Consider the following 11,206-nt stretch of genomic DNA (forward strand, 5'->3'; position numbering starts at 1 on the left):
TGGCCTCATGAACGCGTCGGCTCCCAGTCCCTGGAAGTGGTCAGGCAAGGCCAAAGGCACCTCCTCACCATGTGAGGGAGGTCAAGCTCTGCCTTAGGAGAGACGTCCTGTTGGATGGCCACTAGGGTGCCCTGGAAGGTTAAGGTTCTGTTATCAGACCCCCGAGGTCCCGTGACAGTTCGGAGCACCCTCTGGCGCCTCTCTGGTGGGCCTCAGAGGCGCGGGCACACCCCTCCCACCTGTGCGGTAACACCTGGGTGTGGAGCAGCTCCCCCGCGGCTTCCGTGGGGTCCGTCCGTCACGGGCCTTCCTCAGGCAGAGTCTCCCAACTTTTCGTCCTGAGTGACCTAACAACGTCTGAGGGAAGTGACCTCCCCACGGTACCAGTGGCTCATTATGGTGGTGACTCTCACCCAGGAGAGAGGACGGGCCAGCCCTGTGTTGGAGGACACGTCACAGCAGGGTGGGAAAGTGACAGACCTTCCGCAGAGTCGGCGTCCACTCCTCCCCTCGCTTCAGATCCACGGGGCAGACGTCTCTCGCGGGGGCCTAGCCAAGGCGGGTGCTCAGGGTCCACAGGCCAAGTCTGGGTCAGCCACGGGCAGCGAACGTCAAGGACCAAGACTGAGTCTCACTCCTGGTCCTGGCATCCGGGGCACGTGGCTCACGCCATGATCCTAGGGTGGCTGGTCCATCGTCAGCGACCGCATCTGTCTTTCAGACAGGAGAACGAGGGCAAGCGAGGGCAAGAGGACAAAGCTGAAGGAGTTTACCCCCTTACAAAGGGCTTTCCGAGGAGTTCCAAGGTGTGACTTCCGCTTCCATTTCACTGAAAAGGTAGGAGACTGATGTTGCTCAGTAGTCAACTGAATATGTTGTTGTCCCGAGGGAACCAGGGTCTTGTCCATTAGAACCCAGTGGGGACAGAGCAAACACCGCCCCTGCTCTTACGGAATTTACATTCTAGTAAAATGTAACCAGGCCACACAAAGGGACACCAGGCACAGACGGACGAGCAGAGGGCAGGTGGGGGAGGAGGGACAGGGAAGCAGGGCAAACACAGGCGCAGGGCCAGCGTTTGAACAGGACGGTGAGTGTTGATCCGAGTGCTCCTCTCTCTTCCCCTTTCTCCTGTCTACGTTTGCTCTGAAAAGGTTGTCCATGGCCCGAGATGCAGAACGCAACGTGAAGTACGTATCTGAGAAAGTCACACAACTAAAAATGTCACCGGTTCCGCTCCAGCCAGGTGCAGCTGCGGCAGGTGTGTTCGCAGGGTCACGGTTACCGTGAGGGCGAGTCTGGAGCATGGGGGAGGGGGACACAGAGACAGAGCCGAGGGCCAGGCAAACTTGGCTTTGCAGGGGAGTCAATAAGTTGGTAGAAATAAGGAGGTATTGGTTGGAAAAGAGGAATCTTGATGTCAAGAGTTTGGTTAGGAGTATTATGGGACATAACGAGTTTTAAAGGACAACCGATTCCATACTTGGTGTTCCTTCGGCCCTAGCACGCTGCCTGCTTTCAAACGGTCTCCATGCAGCTGAGGTCCAGACCCCGCCCAGTGCTCCGGTACCCAGGCTGTCGGTCAAAGGCTCCTAGAACCCACGGGCCTCGCCCTTTCCTCGGCTGCGAGGTCGTCAGAGGCAAAGTATTTCACATTTTAGCTCCAACGTCACAAAAACCAAGTTTCTGTTTCCAAATCACACTGCGAATTCACTGCCCGGGGAAGCAAATAGAGCTGTAGCAAGTAACCCTGTGAAGTTAATCTGCCGATTTCTAAACCTCCCTGCTTTCCATCTCTGCATATTTTTGTTGGCTCAGAACATAAGCATGGAAATTCCAAGACTTCCATGTAAAACATTAGAAAAGCTCATTTGTGATTTGCCACATTATGGCTAAAATAAGACAAGGGGAATATCCTGTTTTTGAAGACTTGGTGCCAGAATAAAAAATGGTAAATACTAAGTGACAGAAACGTTTAAAAAGGAAATTGTAATTCAGATGTCGTGTTTTTCTTTAGGGAATGGAAAATGCTTTCCATTTTTTTAGGCAGGGTTTTAAGGGCTTGGAGTCCCTCTGATCTGGTCCAACCACATCGGATGGACATGTGACACCCCGTGTCTGGCACGGCCACCGCGGGCAGCGGCGGGGCGGATGAATGAGCCATCTCTCTTGCAGTCATAGCTGGGGACTCGGGAACATCTGCCTCCGGGACTACACACATTCGAAATAGAACGACTGTTCAGCAGTTCAAAATAAAAAGACGTGTCCGCAGGGAAAAGGAGTACCTGACCATTTTGAGGAAAAGCCCGTGGAAATCATTCTTAAAAGATAAGGCGTGCCGAGGGAGCAACCCATAATAGCAAAGTCATAGAAGGTAGTAGCGCTCGATTTATGGTACAAAAAGAGAGTAACTTCTAGAGTATTTCAAAAAGCAACACTTCATAGCCACAAGTGCATCCTTCCTCTATGGCACTTAGCGTCTCGTCTGACTGATTCCTACTTCAGTCCTGGGAAACTGGCCACGTTACTAACGTAGACAGTCAAGAGAGTGAACTTGAAGTTCTGGGATTATGTAGTTGAAGGTACTGTGGGCAGCAAATCCTCATTCCAACTTTTTGTTTCGCTTTTTTTGTTAAACATCCATTGGCAAGATAGTTTGCCACTCAAGGTTTTGTTTTCCCTGTTTACAAAACGGGGATAAAATAATCCCCTTCTCCTAGGATTGCCTCCTCGGGTTACATGTGGTAATGCAAGTGCAGTTCATGGTGCGTTTCATGGTGCATACATGTCAGCCAGTCCAGAGAAAAGGAGGGGTGGGGAAAGGCAGATGGGTGCCTAAACTCTTTCTCTGTTGGATTCTGCTGAAAACGGACGAGCTACCACCCAAAACACGATGGTTATGTCGGGCCGATTCTGAGAAGCTGACTTTGTGCAGGTTGAGCCGTGAGGAGAACAAGGGAGGGGGAGTGGGATGAGTATATACGTTTGCCCCGGTCCCTGTTTTCTGTGTTCCTGGTGTGTACGTGCGTGTGTGACGATTATCACTAGATAGCAGAGTCTTCTGGGCTCTGGAAGAGCAGGTCATGGGACAACACGGAGACATCCTGATCGTGTTCTAGAACAGTGGTTCTCCCAGCGGGCTCCCCAGCCCAGCGACACCCACCTCACCTAGAAACTTGTTAGAAATACAGAGTTTTCGGTCCCTACCCAAGATCTGTTGAATCGGCTGCTATTCTGCTGCTGCTACCCACTGAAAGGCACTTCTCCCCCTTCCACAGGGAGTTTTCTTCCTTCCTGGAAGGGAGAAAACTCGGAAGGGACCTCAAGGGGCCAGAAACACGTTCCTACGGCCTCTACCCTGCTCCTGAGCGCACGGCCCCCCTACGTGTGAACAGTGTTGCTCTGGAGAAGGTTAAATCATTGAAAACCATTTCAGGGTGAAAGGAAACAGCATTTTATGTTCTGGTCCAAAAAGAACTTAAAAAAAGGGCAATCAGAGGCATCATTTGAAATTCCCATTGTAGCTTGCTTTTTCCTCTAAGTTGAATGGCTTAATAACTTATCAAGTGGACAAGAACTTGGCACCATCCGGCCTCACTAAAGCCCAGAGAAGCCGTCATGTGCGCAGAACCAGAGGCTGTTTGCGGGGGTGTGGCCAGGTCTGAAATGAGCTCACGGCTTTCACACGGGACACAGGCTGAGTGGCTTTCTGAAAACTAAAATGTCATGGCAACTGAGGGAACCTAAGAGGATGTTTTTTGCTAAAAATTCTCACATGGGCCATCACTTTACCCAGGTTCCTAATGCTCACTGTACAGCCTGTGTCAGACATTGGCTCAGGTGACTGGTGACTGACCGCTTATTGTTTATAAGGGCCGATTGTCCAAAAGTCGTGCAGGAAATTGTCCTAAAAGTCATAGGGCTGGGCAGTAGGTGCGTGTGTGGGGGGAGGATCAGAATCCCTTAGATAAAGGCTTCTGGTGTTTAAAACTTCCCGGCAAACACACACGCCTGCCTCCCGTGGGACTCTGAGACATGCCATCTTCAGCCTCGCCCCAAGTTCACAGCCAGTCATTGCTCCTGATGAAGTGTGTTTCCATTGTGGGTGATAGGACACATCTGCCCTTGTAAAAGAATTCTCTGATTTAGCATCCAAGTTCAAAGCCCCTGCAGAAGAGAAATGTCTGTGTAAGAATGTCTGGAATGGCTGTATCAGACTTCCTTGGGGACAGAGGGCCTCTGGTTGATAAGAGAGGTATTGCAGAGTGGCCACTGGGGCTGTCAGGGGACAGCATCTGAAGAATTACAGGAGCCCTGGGCAGAGTGACATTTAACCAAGCAAAACGGCACATGCATATTGACTGAGTGGGTGACAAAATATGATTAATCTAACACTAGTTGTACCAATATTTTTATCATTAAGTGATTCCCTTCTCCTAGGACTGTCCCTGAGGGTTACAGGAGACAATCCTGTGTGTATCATCAGGAGAACGTTTACAACATGTGGTGGTTAGAAAGAAGGTACAAAATGTGTACACGGCAGTATGCGGGCATCTGAAAAGTACGGTCCCCAGGAAAAGAAAGTTTTAAAGTAGATAGCAGTGCAAAATGTGACATTATTTATGTAAACTACATGTACCCCAAACTACACGCATTTGGAAAGAACACAGGCAAACAAGAGATACACGTTTAATGCATGAGAATGGCCGCCCGGGGGAGGTAGAATGGGGTGAGGAATGGAAATCAAATAGAACACATTAAAAAATAAAAGCGGGGTCTTGCTTTGACCAGCGATGCTCCCGTGCTGTGAGCTGAGGGAAACGCTGATTCGATCTTCTTCATCTGGTGTCCAGAACGGGAAAAAATTACATAAACGGCGTTTGTTTAGAATATAATTACCAGCAGCAGCAGCAAATGCTTCCTCTGTTTCCTCCAACTCTTCATTGAAGGATTGTGTTCATCAACGATAGTGATTCTTCCATTAGAGAAACCAAGAGGGAGAAGCTCGTTGGTACAGTGTTTGGAATCCCCTTTGTCTTATTCGCTCTAATAGTTTTTTTTTTCTTACTAGAGAGAAAGAAATGCTTTAAACAAAAGGCTTTTCCCTTTGGGGGGAATTTAAGGCTAAAACAAATGGGGGACGCCCCCGGGAGCTTGGCAAGTGCGTACCCAGAGCCGGGTCTTAAACACTCAAGATCCTCAGAGATCTGCAAGCCCAGACTGAAAACTTTTAGTCACATGTCACTTGATTAAAGGAAGGACGTCACAGGTGGCTGATCACGGTCTTCTCTCCCCGGAAGCTGGCTCAGAGGAGACGCTCTCCAGTCCAAGTGGTCCCCCGACCCCTTTCTGAAAAAAAACACACACAGATTGTTCAGGGACTGTGTCTATTTTAGTCAGCGGATGCCTTTGCAATTTTGTGAGTGGGGAGAGAAAGGAGAAATGAGGTAGCGCAGAAAGGTTTGAGTCAGTCGGAGTCAGGGGTAGCATGTGAAGTGACCAAGGTCACATACAGCTTGCTGGATGTGCTGGGCAGAATGTCACCCAGCAAAATCCCCCACCCCCACCCTCCCACCCCCTCCCTCCACACAGCCCTCCAGTTCCCCCCACAGACGAGAAAGTGAAGACGAACAATGAGAGGCTCCTTTCCTACCCGAACAAAAGGGCAGGTGCTTGTAGGTGGGCTGTGGAGGAGGCTTCTGACGGTTCTTATTCTGCGGATTATGTTTAACTTGTCACCTCGTCATCCTTCTTTTGTGTTTCTCATATTCCCCCCACTTAGTGTTTGCACCTTGACTTAACTGACTGCTTTGTTCCTTGAGATGCGAAGGGTCATCCAGCTTCACAGCCACTGTCAAGACTCTGTCATGGTGTCAGGAAGATCAGCCACTGCACTTGTCCCCTTCGCCCTGGTGACTTCTTTGTGAAGTTCGGAGTTCTGAGTACACTCTTCTTGTTCTTGGCTCGCTCCGTCTCCCAGACCCTTCAAGGTAGTTAAGGAGCATGGTACATGAGAGTATTAACATCGATCTCCTCTCTCTTGCTCTCCGCCGCCTCCCAACCCCGCCTTAGGGGTGCTTCTGGAATTACTTGACGAGCAGGTTCTGCTCTATAAGATCTGGATAGTTCAGTTGCTCAGGAAATCATTTGAAGACTGCATTATTTCTGTGCTAAGCGATGGAACTTAATTTTAGTCTTTTGTGGGAGTTTAAATTCCATGATGATGTCGAAATAAGAATAAAGTCCTGTCTGCGCTTTTTGCCTGGACTCCATGTGGCTTTGTGTGGCACTGGGAGCTTCAGGCACGCGTGGAGAGGTGCCGGCCAGGTTGGGGGCTGCCGGCCACTCTCACTAGTCATGGGCTGAGGTTAGAAATGCAAGGCACAGGAAGGATGTTTTTTCTTTTTGGTCTAAGGAGAGACTGCTGCACTGTATTGACCTGAAGGGAAGAATTTGGTGGATGAGGAGAGTCCAGAATGATAAGAGCACGCGTCGCATTCCCTTGTCTTTAGGGGCAATTCCGACTAGCAGCTTTCCTCAAGGGCATTCTACTCTGGTGCCCGGGCCAGGAATGTTCAACTCGTTAAAAACTCTCTAAAAAGTGTAATGTTCATTGCCCCTTCTCTTCAGAAAGACTTGTCAGAAAAGAAGAAACTGTTCCACAGTAATGTCTAGAAAACCTAAGCCACCTAACCAAGTCAGTCATTTCCCTGATCACTTTCTTTATATTGCTTTAGTAATTTCTTAGAAGAAACCCCCAAACCTACATTTTTAATATAAAAACAGTTGATGTGAAAGCAAAGATGTGGGTTGCTAGCTTCCCCCCCACCAGCCTGATGTCCCCACACAAGTGGTAAGGGCACAGCAGAGCCCGTGTGCTAATGTTGGAACAGGGAGACGCACAGTGAGCGGGCGAGTGTGAACGGGGCTGGGGGGCGGGGGAGGGGCAGCAGGGGGACAGCACCGGTCAGGAGAACGGGCCTGAAGCGGCACCGAGACGGTTTCCACACTCGGAACGTCAGAACAAGGTAACCAAGGACTTTTGAAGGGCATACACCTCATCACTTTGCTAGCTTAGTACAGATATGTAGTTGAATTAGATCACTAATTTAGAAATCAATGAAAGCAAGATTTCTGGGAAATCCCCACATGTTTGGAAACTAAGTAGTATTTCTCTATGGAACCTAATGGGTCAAAGAGGGAATTAATGAGAAAATTAGAATTTGGAGTGGAATGAAATTGAAAACATAATATATAATTTTGTGGGATGCTGCTAACAGTATTTATAGTATCTACAGTACTAAACACCTACAAAAAAGAAGGTCTCAAATATTCCATCTTATACCATAAGAAACTAGAAAATATCGACAAATTAAAGGCATGTAAACAGAAGAAAATAGTAAAATTCAAAGTAGAAATCAAAGAAATAGTGAAAACAGAAATCTTGAAGGAAAGCTTGTTCTTCAAAAAGAACCATGAAGTTGACAAATCTCCAATAAGATGGACAATTTTAAAAAGAGAGAAAGAAGAAAAATTGCCAGTATCAGGAATGAAAGGGGTAACAGTCCTGTGAACTCTGCAGGTTTTGAAAGGACAACAAGGGAATACTAAATAAACAACTTTCTGCCAATAAATTTGACAACTTTAATGGACAACTTTCTTGCAAGACACAAACTATCAAAACCCACTCAAGAAAAAAATAGAGAAAGTGCATATCCTGTGGTAGCCTGTTGGACTCACCAGTTCACTCTCCCAAGAATTTAAAGAAGAAATGATACCAATTCTACCCAAATTCTTCCATACAGTTGAAGAGAATAGTTTCCATTTCATTCTATGAGTCAGGCATTTCCCTGTTACTAAAACTAGAAAAATACATTACAAGAGAAGAAAACCACAGACCACGGTCTCTCGTGATCACAGATGAAAAAATTCTGGTCAAAACTTTAGCAAATCAACAATATATTAAGAGGCTAAGGCATCGTGATAGCTGTGGCTTACCCTGAAAATGCAGTTTGGATCACGGAGTAGGGTCACCCTGCAAATTTTGTGACCGTCTAACCACTGTGCCGTGCACCCGAAAATAGCAAGGTATAGTATTGGATGTCAACTGTCATTGAAAAATAAAATAAAATAAAATAAAATAAAAGAGTTGAATTACAAATTAATCACCATAATTCATCGTATTAAAAAAACAAAATGGAAAAACCATATGGGGATGTCAACGGACACAGGAAAATCAGTTTATAAAATCCAGCAGCCATTCCTGATTAAAAACACTCGGCCAGCTGAGAAGGGAGGGGAACTTCCTGTCCTTGGTGGAGAGCTCATTCGGAAAGCCTGGAGCTCGCCTGGAGCTCGCCTGGAGGGAAGGAAATATTGGGGGTGATAAATTGTTTGTGTAAGTAAATCACATGGAGAACAGAAGTAGACGATGTAAGTTTTAAATCGCCAGAATAGAAGTTAACCTAGTCACCCAGAGACGGGGAAATATAAAAGCAGTGAGCAGAGACTAGTATTATTGGGAGAATCCCTGCAACAAGAGTCCGGAGGTCAAAAATGGACTTAAAGATCCAAAAGGGAGAATCTCAGTCTGCGCTGGCAAAACCAAGATCAGCGGTGAGTCGTCCACCGCCGCCACTGGATCGAAGGATAAGTTCAAAGCAAAGGGAGACACAGCGAACATGAGCCTAAGGAAAACCAGACTAGAAATGTCGCTATCGAACCACACCTCCAAGGACAGACACCCTGAGAGTTTAGGAGGGAGGTTCCGTCACGCTGAGGACATGAATGGTCCACCCCCCAAGGGTCCCAGGCGAGAGCTGGAAATCCTAACACGCCTCTCTCAGAAAGGGGTCCAGGAAGCAGAACATTTCTAGAGATTTAAGTTAACTAGTGGGATGAAAAGAGTGTGGGGTTCGATCAGTTCGCGTGGCTGTCATCTCCCCGGGCTCTGGTGTCCATCTGTTTCCCAGCTCTGCGCCTGGGACCAGTCCCTTGCCTTTGACCGTCAGCCTCTTCCTCTTGGCAGCAGGGTGCCCGAGAGCTAGCGGGCCGACTGCCTGCCGTCAGTTCGCCTCTCTGAGTCTCGATGTCCAATTTCCCAAGTAGGTGGTTTTTTCAGAAACACCCACTTTACCAAACTCACCAGGTTGGTGAGCCCAAAGAAGAAAACATGTAGTGTGGGGTGACATGCGATTTCCTACAAAGGTTACTATCATCGGTGTCCTTATCGCTGTCACAGCGGTTTGCTCGCTCTCCGGCTGGGCTGTGCCACACATTAGAACCCGGTGGTGTCCCAACACTGCCAGGTACGTGTATCGAACACAGTATCTTCCTGTTCTTTCCACCACCTGAAGAGTTGGGTACCTGTGTCCCCACTGGAAAGACCGGGGCGCTGTGGGTCACAGAGGCTGCGGAACTTGACGACGTTGCCCACTTAGAATTACGGAGTCCTCCCTTGCCAACACCAGAGTTCGTACATGACACAGTATCCACCAAGGACCGTGAACACAACCAACGTTCCAACCACATGGTGAGCAGACACTCTGGAATAAGTTAAAGCCAGAGGAGGAAATGGCTCCTTAGTCCCTGAAGAGGTGTGGAGGGCCCGAGGAAGTAATCAGAGAGGCCATCTGCTCCCACGCAGCCTCAGAGCGGGAGCGCCGCTGTGGGTCGTCATGGCGGGGAGCCCTCAGCCCGCGGAGGCCGGGGCAGGCGCGGTGCGCCTGGAAGCTGTCAACCATTGCGCCTGATGTACGGCACGCTTTCCCCCCCTGCACACGGACTTGACTCCAAAGGCACAAAATGAAACCAGATGCTGGACCAAAGGCCCGGCCTTCTCAGCAGGGGGAGGCCCGTCTCTGGTTTACCCAGAGTCCCCAGGAACTCACCGCCTTTCTAAGCAGGAGAAGCAACGTCTGGGCCGTGCAGATACGTGAGTAAGAGGAGTCTCGGGGATGGGAAGTTCGGAAGATACTGAGGCCTCTCCCACCGGGTACCTTCCCTGGGTGCCCACAGGCAGGCGAGTCTTAGTTAAAAGGCTGGGGAGGTCGCCCTCCCCGCCCCCATCCCGCCTCTCCAAAGCCTCCTGCTGCAAAAGCCCCTTTCCCCTTCTCTCGGTGACCACTTTTCTCCCGCTTCCTCCTGGCTGTGACTGCAAATGTGTTTTTAACCATTCACCCCGCACGGTCCAACCACAGAGCTGATGCTCTGGGGCCGCTTGTCTTCAAGTTTCACTCCTGACTCTGCAGAAACTCAGCCACCTCGTGGGGGGGCAGTTGTGGGAAGAAGGAGGCGCAGCTCCATGGAAGAGGCAGCGGAGGACCCTCCCAGCCACCGAGTCTCTGAGCGGAGGCCCCGCTGCGGAGCTGCCGGGCACAGGCTCGGGCAGTTCCTCCACCTGCTGACTGTGCGCCCCACAGCGCACCATTTCCCAGCCGAGGGTTTTGCGGAAGGATATTTTGTGGGCCCCCTTGCCAGTGAGTCAGAAAGAAATAAAAAATCCCATTGCGGGCAGGTGGGCTGCCCTACCAGCCACAGAGAGGAAATGTAATACTTTCCCAGCAAAGCAAGCAGCTCTGCTATGTCAGGCCAGGAGCGATCAAGCCAGAATAAGGAGAAAGCCAAGCAGAAATCTTGAGGTTTTATGATGAAAGAACACATTTCAATCTTAGACCTTCCAGCAGAAGGTTAAGACGTGAGAATTAAAACGTCCTCGGCTGTTTTCCCTTTAGCCCCAAAGGTAAGGGATTGACATTAGGGATCAGGTGGAGAGCACAGTGGGGTGGGCCGAGGGCGAGGCTGCTGGTTTCGCCCACGTGTGCGTGGTGGCCTGGAACGCCGGCCCTGTGCATTGTCCCCCTAAGTGAGCGCGTCACATCAGGGACCACGGGCGGCACAACGGTTTTAACTCGTTTGTCGACTGCTGTCCCCCGGTCGCTGTCCCTGGGAGCTCTGTGTATTTGGGATTCCAAGGCCCGAAGCAGCAGCGCTGTGATCCACGAGAGCTGCCTTCTGTGGGTGAATGGGGGGGGAGGGAGAGGTACAGACCCCCACATGTGTGTGCCAGGCCCTCCGTTAAAGTGTCCAGCGAGTGACGACAGTGCGTTCGCCTGCGGGAGAACAAGTGAAGGAGACGCTGCCAACCTGCAGATTTACTCTGTGCGGCCGAAGGACGTCTCTGCAGGAATCAGGCACCGCTTGGGCG

This window comes from Artibeus jamaicensis, unplaced genomic scaffold (genome assembly GCF_021234435.1).
Source record: "Artibeus jamaicensis isolate MK-2021 breed Jamaican fruit bat unplaced genomic scaffold, CSHL_Jam_final scaffold_1689, whole genome shotgun sequence".
NCBI classification, from domain to species: domain Eukaryota; kingdom Metazoa; phylum Chordata; class Mammalia; order Chiroptera; family Phyllostomidae; genus Artibeus; species Artibeus jamaicensis.